Source organism: Elephantulus edwardii, unplaced genomic scaffold (assembly GCF_000299155.1).
Source record: "Elephantulus edwardii isolate Elephantulus edwardi_28Jun2011 unplaced genomic scaffold, EleEdw1.0 scaffold00170, whole genome shotgun sequence".
Taxonomy (NCBI): Eukaryota; Metazoa; Chordata; class Mammalia; order Macroscelidea; family Macroscelididae; genus Elephantulus; species Elephantulus edwardii.
The window spans coordinates 6318097-6331360 of NW_006399920.1; the positions used below are offsets into that span (position 1 = coordinate 6318097).

Here is a 13264-nt window from a genome sequence, read left to right on the forward strand (position 1 = left end):
TACTGGAAATCTCTCTGCACAGAATGCAAAAACACCTAATGTATGATGCTCAGGGAATGCATTTCCATGACAATAGGACATTTGGGATTTTAGACAAATGAGGGGATACAAATGTATTTGTTAACTCTTTTTTCTCTGTAGTGCAGGCAATAAGCAAATCTCTGACACACAGTGCTGCTCATTCCTTAGAGGTCAAGAAAATGTACTTGATAACCAAGGATCCTAAGTGCGATGTGTGTTCTGAGCCAGTAGTAGCACATTCTTTTCCCCTGCATTCCCTCCTCTGTAGGAGAAGAGGATGTAAGGGTAGACATTTTCGTATCTGCCCATCAGGAATGGAAATGACTCATTTCTTCAGATTTTTTTTTCTTTTTTTGCAATTTAATTTCTCTATAAACAATATTAAGTATATGTTTTCAGTATAAATATGGTTTTTAGACAATTATAATAGGGTGCCTTTAAAGATAGATATTTTTTGTCTTTATTTAGAGAATTTATCTTTAAGATTAAAAAATCCTGCTACACTTTTGTCAGAGAACCAAGACCCTTTCCTGTGTCTGCACAACGTCTGACTCTTTTTAGGGCTACAGCCATTGAATTTCAGGTCAGAACTCCTTCTGAAATTGTAATGAGAATAGATACAAGCCCTGGTGGCCGAGTGGTAAGAAGCTGAACTGTAGTCCTGAAGGTCCATGGTTGGAATCCATCAGCTACTCTATAAGGGCCAGCTATGGATTGGCTCATTGAATGATGTTTGTGTACTTTAAATTAGAAATAGCAATCTACTCTTTTGAGAGTTTTAAGTTAAAGATTACTTCACTATTTATTTAAACTGAGAATTGTCTTTGCATTTTTCTTTGAATTTTAAAAATAATATGACTGAAACTTTACAAAACATTTTAATATTTTTAAAAATAATTTTTATTTATTTATTTTATTATTATTATTTTTTTTTTTATGTGTGTACCGTCATTGGATCTGACTGGTACAGGAGGCGACCATTCCTCCCTCTTCAGCGGAGCATCTGGTGGACTTGAACCACACACCTCTGGGATTGCAGTGCAGTCTCCCGCCACCAGGCCACCAGAGCTCGCCAACATTTTAATTTTTCTAAAAAAGTGATCATTCATGTCTATTTTGTTCCATAATATCAAAATACACCCAATGTTTGATTGTCATTTGTTCTGTATTATCATTCCGTTTGCCTATTTTAATAAGTATTCACTGTCCATTAATTAGTTCACTGTCTTTTCAGTTCCTCTTCCTCTCACCCAGGACCTTTCCCTCCCTGATAACTATATTAAAATGATTGTCTCTGTCTGCAAACTTTTCTCTTGCTTTTTATAACAATGATCTTACACATGATTTTTTCTTTAGTGACTGACTTATTTCCCTCAGCATAGTGCCCTCTAGACTCATCTAATAGTGTGTGGTATTTATTTAATGAATTCATTATTCATTATTTTTCCAGTGCTGCATATTTTTCTATCCATTTGTTTGCTTATGGGCACTGGGGTTGTTTCCATTTCTTTGTTATTGTGACTAATGCTCAGTAAACATGAGTGTGCCTATATCTGTTGATATTGCAGCTCTTATTTTTTTTTTAGAATAGACACCTAGTACTAGAATGTTGTTGTTGTTGTTAGGTGCCATCAAGTCAATCATGAATCATAGCAACTCTGTGAACCACACGTATGAACCTTGCTCTGCAGGGTTACATCCTTAATATCTCTGATATGTTTGAACACATTGTTACAGTTACTGTGTGCCTCCATCTCCTTAAAGTTCTTTTTCTCTTTTTCCGACCCTCAACGTTTCCCAGCATGATGTCATTTTCTAGGAATTGGCCCATCCTGACAACACAACTCAAGAATGTGTGACAGTTTCACCATCTTTGCCTTCAGGAGTACTTCGTCCTCACTTCCTCCAACACAGACTCGTTGATGCTTTGGGCGGTGCATAAAATATTTAGTATTCTTTTCCAAGATCACCGGGAAAAGGTGTTGGTTTCCTTTGTCATTGTCATTGTCATCCTTTTTCATTGTCCAGGTTTAGAGATTTTTTTTTCTTTCTCATTGATATTATTTCATTATAATACTTACTTTGTCTTGCTGTGCAGCCTTTTGAAGTCTCCTGTTCAGCTCCTTAATGTCTTGATTTCTTCCTTCTGCTTTGGCTTCTTGGCGCTCTAGAGCAATATTCAGAGTCTCTTCTGACATCCATTTTGGTCTTTTCTTCCTCCTCCGTCTTTGTAAGGACCTTTTGCACTCTTCCTAGATGATATTCTTGATATCTTCCCATAACTCATCTGGTCTTCGCTCATTACTGTTCAAGGCCTGGAATCTGTTCCTGAGATGGTCCTTAAATTCAGATGGGATAGACTCAAGGTCATATTTTGGTTCCTTTGGGCTTGATTTCACTTTCCTTAGCTTCAGCTTAAACTTGCATATGAGTAGTTGGTGGTCTGTTCCACAATCAGCACCTGGCCTAGTTTTCATAGCTGATATTGAGCTTTTTACAGTGGTTCTTTGCACAGATGTAATCTATCTGATTCCTATGCATACCATCAGGTGAAATCCATGGGTGTATAACCTGCATTTATGTTTCTTATAAAATGTATTTGCAAAGAATAAATTGTTGATTGTGCAAAAAAGTCTATTGTCCTATCTCCAGCTTCATTTCTGTCACCAAGTCCATGCTTTCCAACTACTGATCCTTCTTCTGTTTCCAACTTTTGCATTCCAGTCACCCATTACTATTAATGCATCTTGATTTCATGTTTGAGTGATCTCTGATGGCAAAAGTTGGTAGAAATCATCTATTTCCTCTTCTTTGGCTCTGGTTGTTGGTACTTATATTTGAATGATAGTGGTATTCACTGCACTTCCTTGTATGCGTATGGGTATTATTTCAAGACACATCTAGAGATGATTTTTTAACTATGAAAGCAACCCCATTTTTCCTCACCTTTTCATCTCCAGCATAATAGATCACATGATCATCTGATTCAAAATGCCCCATGCCGGTCCATCTCATCTCACCAATACCTAGTATGTCAATATTTATGTATTCCATTTCTTCCTTAATATGTTGCTGCACACTTTTAAATTGACGACCGTGCTTTTTTTGATGTATTACCGTCATTTGCGGCAATATCTAATTTTCCTACATAAATAGTTCTCACAAGCCTCGAGTTGCAATACTTAAGCATGCTTTGGGCAGAATATTTAGTGATCTTGCAAGTATTAAAAGAGGATGGAAAGAGTATACAGAGTCATTATGTTGTTGTTAAGTGCCGTCAAATCGTAGACAACTCATAGTGGCCCTATGAATGAAAGTCCTGGACACCTGTATAACTTTCATCCTTTCTCCAGGTTCATAGGGTTTCCAGAGGCAAGCTTTTATGGAAGTGGATGCCACTCCTGCGTCCAAGCTTGTTATAACCAGGGAGCTCCACCAAACACTGTCCACCATGGGTAACCATTCTCACATTTGACACATCAGTGTCACAGTGTTTGGTTTCACAGCAACCATGAGTTACCTCTGTCCTTCACCAGGCTTGGGGACTGGAGTCTCCCTCCACTTTGGAAGTCAACTAGCCAATCTAGTGGGATGGCTGGCATCTCCCTGGCTGCTCCTCTTGGTGGCAGTCAGTTATTATACCAAAAGGAATTGGCAGACACAGAAGAATTTAATGAAACAACATATGAGCAAGAGCCTATGGTGATGAAGGAAAAAGTTCAGACTGCTTTGAAAGAATTGTTTAAGAGTAAGGCCCCAGGAATTGATGGTATAACCAATTGACATATTTCAACTAACAGATGCTGCCCTAGATATGTTCCCCAAGTTGTGCCAAGAAATCTGGAGAACAACTACTTGGCCAACTGACTAGAAGAGATCTATATTTGTTCCCATCCCAAAGAAAGGTGATCTCACAGAGTGTGGAAATTATCAAACAATATCATTAATATCACATGCTAGCAGGATTCTGCTGAAGATTATTAAAAAATGACTGGAACAGCACATCAACAGAGAACTACCAGAAGAGCCAGCTGGGTTTAGATGCAGTTGTCGTGTTAGGGATATTGTAGCTAATGTTAAATGGATCTTGGCTGAAAGCAAGAGGTACCGGAAAAATGTCTATCTTTGTTTCATTGATTACGCAAAGGCATTTGGCTGTGTGGATCACAACAAACTGTGGCTAACTCTGAGAAGAATGGGAATCCCAGAACACCTCATTGTGTTAATGCGAACCCTATACTTGGACCAGGAGGCAGTCATCAGAACAGAGCAAGGGAACACTGCATGGTTCAAAACTGGGAAGGCTGTACACCAGGGCTGTATCCTGTCTCCATATCTTTTCAATCTTTATGCAGAACCTATTAGCTGGGAGGCTGGGCGCTATGAGGAAGAGCACAGCATCAGGTTTGGAGAAAGAATCATCAACAATCTAAGTTATGCAGATGACACAACCCTGCTTGCTGAAACTGAGAGGGACCTGTAGCATTTGCTGTGGAAGGTCACGCACTGCCATCTTCAGTATGGTTCGAGGCTCAATATCAAGAAAACAAAGACTCACTCATCCCTGGGCTGTTTGGTAGCATCATAATGCATGGTGAAGAGATTGAGATTGTTCACAGCTTTGGTTTGCTTGTCTCCACAGTCAATATTCTTGGCACCAGCACCAAGGAACCTAAAAGATGTATTGCAATGGGAAAGTCTGCAGTTAGAGACCTCTCTAAAGTGCTGAAATATAATGAAGTCAGTCTGGAGACTAAGGTGCGCCTGATACATGCCATGGTCTTTGCAGTCACTTGGTATGCATCAGAGAGCTGGACAATAATTAGAAAAGAGAGATGGAGAATTGATGCCTTTGAGCTGTGGTGTTGGAATAAGAGTATTGAATATACCATGGACTGCTCAGAGAATGAACAGGTTCACCCTAGAGAGGGTGAAGCCAGGCTGCTCCTTGGAGGCAAGGATTCTGAAGCTTAGTCTGACATACTTTGGACATGTTACAAGGAGGAACCGGTCCTTGGAGAGGGACGTCATGCTTGGAAGGGTGGAGGGATAGCACAGGAGAGGAAGACCCTCAATGAGATGGATTGATTCCGTGACTAGGGTAATGGGGGTAGGTGTGTTGGGAATGGTGAGATTGGTACAGGATAGGGCAGAGTTTAGGGCTGTTGTACATAGGGTCGCTATGAGTCACAGGCAACTCGATGGCACATAACAACAATAACAACAACAACATTGATATTATTGTTAACTTTTTGTCAATATAGTTCTAAGTAATAGTCAATTTATAAATGTTTATTTGATTCATATTAACCAACATCAATATAATTTATTTTGCCCATTTCTTTTCAACTCTCATTTCCTAAGATTTTTTCTGAAAGTGTAGAAAAGTGGAAAATTTGATTACATAAACTGTCAGTTGATTTCAAATGAAATAAAGATGAACTAGAAACTTTTAAATACATATATTCTCATTTAAAGGCATTTCTTCTTTTCAATGATAAAACAATAAGAAAGATGATTTTCTCTAATTTTACAGAAATGTTAAAATAGTTCCCATATTTATAACTTCCTATAACTGTTTTGACATTTCTATAAAATGGGAGAAAATGAATCTTTTTCATAATAATTGTCTTAATATTAAAATGAAAAAGAATTTTAAATGAATATATATATATATATATTTTACAGTTATACGTCAATCTTTATTTAAGTCTCATTTGCCAACTTAGCATTTCCCACCAGCTGAGGGAGCAGCAGAAAGTTTTACAGATTTTTGTTTAGGTGCTGATTTTGTGGGAGACTTAGTAGCAACCATTAGGCTCTTTTTACACACTTTTTAAGACTTTTTCTTCCTTCGTGGCCCTAAGAGCCTGTTTTTATTGAGTCTTTCTAACTTCAGGGTCTTTGATTCCTCTTTGCCATTAATTATATCAGCAAGAGATGCACCCATGATGACCCTCTGGAATTTGACTGAACAACAGGTTCTTTTCTTTTTAGTTTCTTCCAATTGGCCATTTTTGTGTCCAATTTACCTGATATGGGTGCTTTTTGGAAAAAAAATGCTACTCACATTTTATATTAAGAAGCTGGAACATCTTCGGTGGCTCTAGAGGTAGCCTCTCCCATGTACAGGGGAGATTTTATACCCGCTAAAACTGCACAGCTCAACCTCCTTCATGGCTGTCACTGCAAGGTGCACAAGACAATTGGGAATCAACCAATCTTTCATCTATCTATTATCTATTCATCTATCATCTATCTATCTATTGATCTATCGATCTATTGCTCATCTACTTATCTGTCATCTGTCTGTCTGCCTGTCTGTCTGTCTGTCTGTCTACCTACCTACTTACCTACCTATCTAATGTATCTCTGGTAGCCTAGTGGATAAGGAGTTGCATTGCCAACCCAAATACAGGCATTTTGAATCCAAAGGAGAAAGATGGTTAATCTTCTGCACAATTTACAGTCTCTGAAAACTCACTGGAGGGTTAGCTGTGAGTTAATTATGGCAATGAGCTTCTTAGTATATTTATGAGACTAGAAGACAAAGTGTGGATGAGGAGCAATGTGAATGTCAAGCCCTAATTCTAAGCCAAACATATCTTCATTTCAATGTGTATGAATTTCCCAAGCCAATGTGAAAACATGCTATCAACTATAGGGGGTTAGGGGACATTTTGCATTAGACAAGTCTGCTGTCACTGATCTCTGCAAATTACTGAAGAGGAATGATGCCAGTTTGAAGACTAAGGTGTACCTGATTCAGCCCATGGTCTTTTCAGTCCCCTGCTATGCATCTGAGAGCTGGAAAACTAGTAAGAATGGCAAAAGAGGAATTGGGGCCTTTGAGAAGAGGTGTTGGAAAAGAGTATTACCATAGATTGTCCAAAGGATGAACAGGTATGTTTTAGAAAATGTGTAGCCAGAGTGCTCCTTGGTGAAATCTCTGTCTCTCATACTTTGGATGTGTTGCTAGGAGATGCTATGCTTGGAAAGGTGGAGGGCCAGGAAAAGAGAGGAAGATTCCCAATGAGATGGATTGCCACAGTGACTGTGGCAATGGGCTCAAGTATGTCAGAGATGATGAGGATGGCACAGGATAGGGCAGGGTTCAAGTCTGTTGTTCATAGGGTTGCTATGAATTGTACTCAACTAAATGGCACCTAACAACAACAACATCATCATAATGGAATTGATTCTAACTCATGCCGATGAGATGTTGAAACAAATGACTACAAATTGGGTAACTTTAACAGCAGTTCATTTTCTAATAATTCTAGAGACTAGAAGTCTTAATATAAAGATGTTGACAGAGCAATGCTCCTACTGAAGATTCTAGGGCTAACAACAATTTATTCTCTGAAAATTATGGAGAAGTCCTATAATGAGGGTGGCAGGGCAGTGCTCTGTCTGAAGATTCTAGGAAAGAATCTAACCCGTGACTTTCTTTTCCTTTCTAACATTACCAGCAATCCTTGGAATTCCTTGCTTTATAAACACATCGTTCGTATCTGTCTCCATTATCAGATGGTATTCTTCCTGGATGTGTATCTCTTCTCCTGTTATGGGACAACAGTCATAATCCAGCATGACCTCATCTTCACTAATCACATCTCTAACAACCCTGTGTCCAAATAAGGTCACATTTTAAGATTCTGGGAAGGTCATCAATTTTGCAGAGAGAGAACATAATAAATAAGGGGGATCATTAAAACAGCTCAAATTACCTAGTATAAATAGCTCTGTCTTTTCTCATCCTGGAAAATAGAATTGTAAATGTAGGGCTTGTCAGGTTTATCTAGACATTCCAATTTAGAAGTCTAGGAGAAGTATAAGATTTCATATTTTGCTCTTATTGTCAGAGAATGTTGGGAAGTATTTATGTGTTGATGATAATGATGGTGATAAACTGAGTCCATTCCAATGCATGGTGATGTTGGAGAACCAAGAGAACAGAGTAGATCTATGGCATAGCTTTTCCAAGGCTGTAACCTTTTCTGGAAGCAGACTGCCTTATCTTTCTCCCATGAAATAGTTGGTGAATTTGAATTCCTGAATTCTTGGATAGCAGCCAAGCACTTAACCACTTAAAAATCTTACCTAACTTTGATTTAGATGCTTCAGAAGATGAGGTTTTGGATTATTCAGAGATGATTTTAGACTTTTGGGATAATGTGAGGGGGTAAATGTCTTCTGCAGCTGATGAAGACATGCATTTTGAAGATTGAAAGATAGAATGTTATAGATTGAATTATGTCCCCCCATGTTTGCATTATACACTCTTACTAATCTTCACACTATAGTAGGAGGCCTGGTGACACAGTGTAAAATGACTGTAGCTCTGGACATGCCCAGCTCTGTCATTTGTTCACTTTCTTGTCCCTGACACCTTTCTGACTTGTGCTCTGTCTGCCACCTGGGATTGAAATGATGTCTGTAAGAGGGCAGTAAGAAGAAACTTACTGTTGTGGAGTCAGTTCCAACTCTTAGTGACCATCGATCAGTACTCTGAGGTTAAATCACAATAGGAGAAGATGGTTCTTTCTTCTGAGGAGCTGCTGGTGTGTTTGAATTGCAGGCAACACTCAGCATTTGGGTTAGTGGCTCAATTCGCCACTGACTGTGCCTCCAGACATACCTGAGAAGTAAGAGACATGACGTCTTATCACTGTTCTAGAATTCTCTTTGTGTACGAAAAAATGAGATGACTCTTAAAACAAAGAATATTATGTTCAAAGAATTGGTTGAGCATATCACAGAGGATTGTCAAGGTGAGGAGCTCAAACAGAGGAACTGTGAATCAGATAGATTGGATAATTATCCCTTTTTATTGAGTACCTAGTATAGCAAAACAGCTAAGGCACACTCTCCTCTCTTGAAGAGGTCACAATTAATGGGGGGGAAGATTTGGGGGGTAAGAGAACAGACACTTATGCACAACACAGTGTGATACAAACTATAGTTAAGGTAATTAGAGATCAGTGTTAAATCACAGAGGAAAGGGAACGGAGAGAGGAGAGGCGAATTCACCTAGTATAGGGAGTTCCCAAGTTATGACAGGATTATATTCTGATGACTACATAGTAAGGCAGTCTGGAATAAGTAAATGTTATTTTAAACATTTCATTATTACTCTATATTTTTATCCATACTTTTCTAAATCAAATCTTTGTCTTCAGAAGTCAGAAAGATTATATAAAAATAGCAAATTATGTGCTATGACATTGTACGTAGTACATATTACTAACCATATTGTAGTTGTTGTTACGGATCGTCAAGTCAGGGCTGTCTCATAGTTGACCTTCCAGTGAGTTTTCAGAGACAATACAGCACATGTTATTTTCTCGTACAAAGCATCTGGCAGATTTGAGCCTTGTATCTTCAGGTTGACAGTGCAGTTCCTTACCCCCTAGGAGTGCCATAGACTTTGTGGTAAGAATCTGTGCTGCAATCCCAAAGACACACAGTTCAAACCCACCAGCAGTTCTGTAGAAGAAGGATGGGCAATCTCTTGTGTGATTACTGCTTTTTACAACCTGCTGGCGGGTTGGCTATGCATCTGTTTCAACTCAGTGGTTCACAACCACAACAAATTGTACAACAAAGTGGGGGGAAAGCAACATTTAGATGATCCTACATATGGTTCATTGTAACTTGAATACATTCTAACTAAGGGATGTGTTTTATGGAATAGGTGATGTTGAAATTAAATTCCATCTTAATTCCTGGAAACTTTCAAGGATAATAATAAAAAAAATAATTTGTATGAGTTAGCTACATTAACAGTAAGAGATAATTAATGGCCAAGAATTAATAATAAATACTAACGTTAGAATCTTTTGGAAGCAGGAGTGACATCCATTTCCTAAATAACATGTCTCTGGAAACTCGATGAACTTTGATAAAAATGTTGATAGTTGTAGAGGGGCTTCAGGTCTGTTCATAGGGTCGCTATGAGTCCTGCTTGACTCAAAGGTGATCAATAACAACAACATTAGTAGCTACTGGGTGCATACTTTTTATTAGGAACTTTGCCAGTCACTTTACTCTCATTATTTAATTTAATACTAAATAAAACTTAGTGAGGTAGGTGTTATTGGCATCATTGTCAGATTAAGATTTTGAAATTTTATACCTGTTTTTCTTCTGAGAATTTTATAGTTTTAGTTTTTTTAAAGTAATTTACGCATATTTAAATTCATTTTTATGTATGGTATCAGATGGCTCCAAGCTAATTCTTTCACATGTTAAGAAGATTCAGCTGTCTCCACAACTCTTGCTGACAGCTGTTCTTTCTCTCTTGAATACTTAGCATCCTTGATGACATAATGTGGGCATTGGTGTATGGATTTATTTCTGGACTCTTTATTCTCTCCCATTAGCCTATATATCTGTCCCTGTATTATTACCAGTATGTTTTGATTACTGTCGCTTTATAGTACATTTTACAATCAAGAATTATGAATCTTCTTTATTTTGTTCTTTTTCCCCACATTTGATTTGGCTCTTCAGGACTACTTTTGATTCTATATACATTTGAGGATGAGCTTCCCCCCCCCTTTTTTTTTGGCCAAAAAAGGCTATTAAAATGGCTATTGTGATTTGGATTAGGATTATATTAAATCTATTAATATATCAATCTATAAATAGATACTATTGAGTCTATAGATTCTAGATTGTAAAAAAAGTGTATTCTTTTTCACATTTAGCATTTTCATTCCATTTTCTAGCAGATGATTTACCTACCTGCCTCCCTTCCTTTAGGTAACTATGGCAATTTTCCAGTATCAATTGTTTAAAGAGAAGTTTTGGTCAAAAATGGAATGAAACAGGCCGGGGGTGGGTGGGGAACCATTGCTGCTTTTAAAGTATCAACACTTTCACAATTCTATTCTCACACATGTCACACATGCGTGTACACACAGAAGCATCTGCAGTCCATGTTTTCAGTGCTGCTTTTATTTTATTAATTTTAAGGAACATTTATAGATATTTTGGATTTCGGTTCATTCATTGTTGTAATTTTCTCCCTGCCCCCCCTCCCAAGTTCGCTCTTCTCTTTGAAAAGTAAAAGAAAATTTCCTTCATCAGTATAGAATCCTCTCGCCCCCCAATTCCCCGCCCCAGTACACTCTGCTATTCAACCTTCATTCTGGATTCTTGTCATAACTGTAATAGCCAATCATAAATCGCTTTTAAACTGTTCTCTCCCTCATCTGTTTCAATGCAGTACACATAATTTATCCAGTTTTTCTCAGTCTCACCCCAACCCTGATGTCAGTCCCATTCTACAACTGTGGCACCATGCAGTATTTTCTCGTGGGCGAGGAGGCAGCTGCAGCTGGGCACGCGGGCTCAGTCTCCGAGGTTTGTTCAGCGTCACATTATTTGGAGGCCCTGGATGGAAGACTCCAAGGTCTTGAAATCCCAAATTGTCATGGCTCCATCGACGCCAGCAGTGCAGAATTTACGACAGTCTTGCTTATCCACCTCATAAATGGACACCTGAGTCATGCTATTCTTTTTATTATTATTAATAATTTCAAAGAACATCTACAGAGATTTTGGATTTCCATTCATTCATTGTTGCACTTTTCTCCCCGCTGACCCCACCCCAACCCCCAGTTCGCTCTTCTTTAAAAGCAAAAGGAAAAAACTCCTTCATTGGTATACAATCCCCCTGCACCCTCCCACCCTCACCCTGAGCTGACATCAGGGTGGGGGTAAGTCTGAGAAAAAAATGGATAAATAATGTATATTGGATTAAAGCCTATGTGGGAGAGAACAGTTTAAAAATAATATATTTTGGGGCATTATGATTATCATAAGAGTGATGCTGTTCTGGTGCAGCGTCTGCAAAGCTGTGTAACGGTCCTCGGTGGGGCCCGCTTGTCCATGTGGCGGTGGCGCCCCATGGCCGACAGGTCGCCCTGGCTCTGTTTAGGAATGTCCAGCTTGGAGACCAAGGTCAAGCAGCCGCGATCGTCACGTTTGAAGAGCACTGGGCAGCAGTCACGGCCAGCGGCCACGACGCTGATCCCCAACACAAACGCCGTGCTCAGGAGGGGCAGGGACCCCGTCTAGAGTGGAGGCCTGCGCGCTTTTGGGGGCCTCGGCTCCGGACACGGGGCTGTCGTGGCTCACCAGGCCAGGTGGCTCCCGCTGGCCGAGGAGCTGACGCCGTGGACCCAGCCCTCTGGGCTACTGCCACCAAACTCGGACATCAGCTGGCCCACGGCGTCCTGGCTGGCTTTTCATGCACTTCTCTAAGGTGGGCAGAAAGCACCCTGCACCTGAAGTCCCGGAGCCGGCTGCCAGCAGCACGTTGTTGGGATGCCGTCCACGCTGAGGGCCATGGAGCGGACCCGCATCTTAATGTGCTTGCTGACCCACCAGTCGTTTTGGACTCCAAGTAGACTCTGCTGCCCACAGGGGACTTGTTCCCAGCGGGGACCACTTCACGGACGTGGCTGCCCGGTTGACCCGCAAGCCACCAGAGTGGGCTTCTAGACTCCAGCCTTCTGACTCCAGACCTAGACGTGTGGCCAGCCCCACAGGTGACAATGCGCTGGCTCTTGGGCGCCCAGTCAAGGCTTGGGATGTGCCTGTGGTGTCATCGAGGTCATGAGCTTTCACCCACTGGCTCCCTTTCTTCCCATAGATGTGATTCGTGATTACTGGGGCTAAAGGCAATCTGGGTGCAATCCCTTTTCCAGGCATGGCAGGTGACTGGCTCGAGCAAAAACTGGTGCAGGGACATTCTTAGTGTTCTCAGAGGACAAAATGCTGGGATCAGAGCTGTCCGACAAGGCGGGTTCGGCCAGGAGAATTTGCAGACTCTGGTCAATCAACTACGAATAGGCTCTGGCAGGCCGAATGTTAACATCTTAATGATATTCTCTTTCAATCTATAAACATGAGAGATCTTCACATTTATTTAGCTGTTAACTTTTCCAGCAATGTTTTATTCTTTTCAGTGTACAAGTCTTTGAAACTGTCAGTTGAATATGTTGCTAAGTAGTTTATACTTTAAGATGCTACAGTACATGCAATAGTTTAAAAAAATTTTTTGAGATTGTTTATATACTAGAATATACACAACAGATTTTTATGTATTGATTAGAGAAAGGCCTTTTTTTACTATCCCTTACAACAGATAGATTACTTTCTAAATTCACCCATAGACATACTAAGAAATAGTTGGTGTGTGATGGAGCATGCAAGTTTTAGTCTTTATAAC

The 13264-nt window shown here is 39.8% G+C and overlaps 1 pseudogene; it reads right to left on the bottom strand.

Annotated features, from left to right (window-relative positions):
• Positions 1 to 11403: 11403 nt before the first annotated feature.
• LOC102846574 lies at positions 11404 to 12811 on the bottom strand (annotated as a pseudogene).
• Positions 12812 to 13264: the final 453 nt, after the last annotated feature.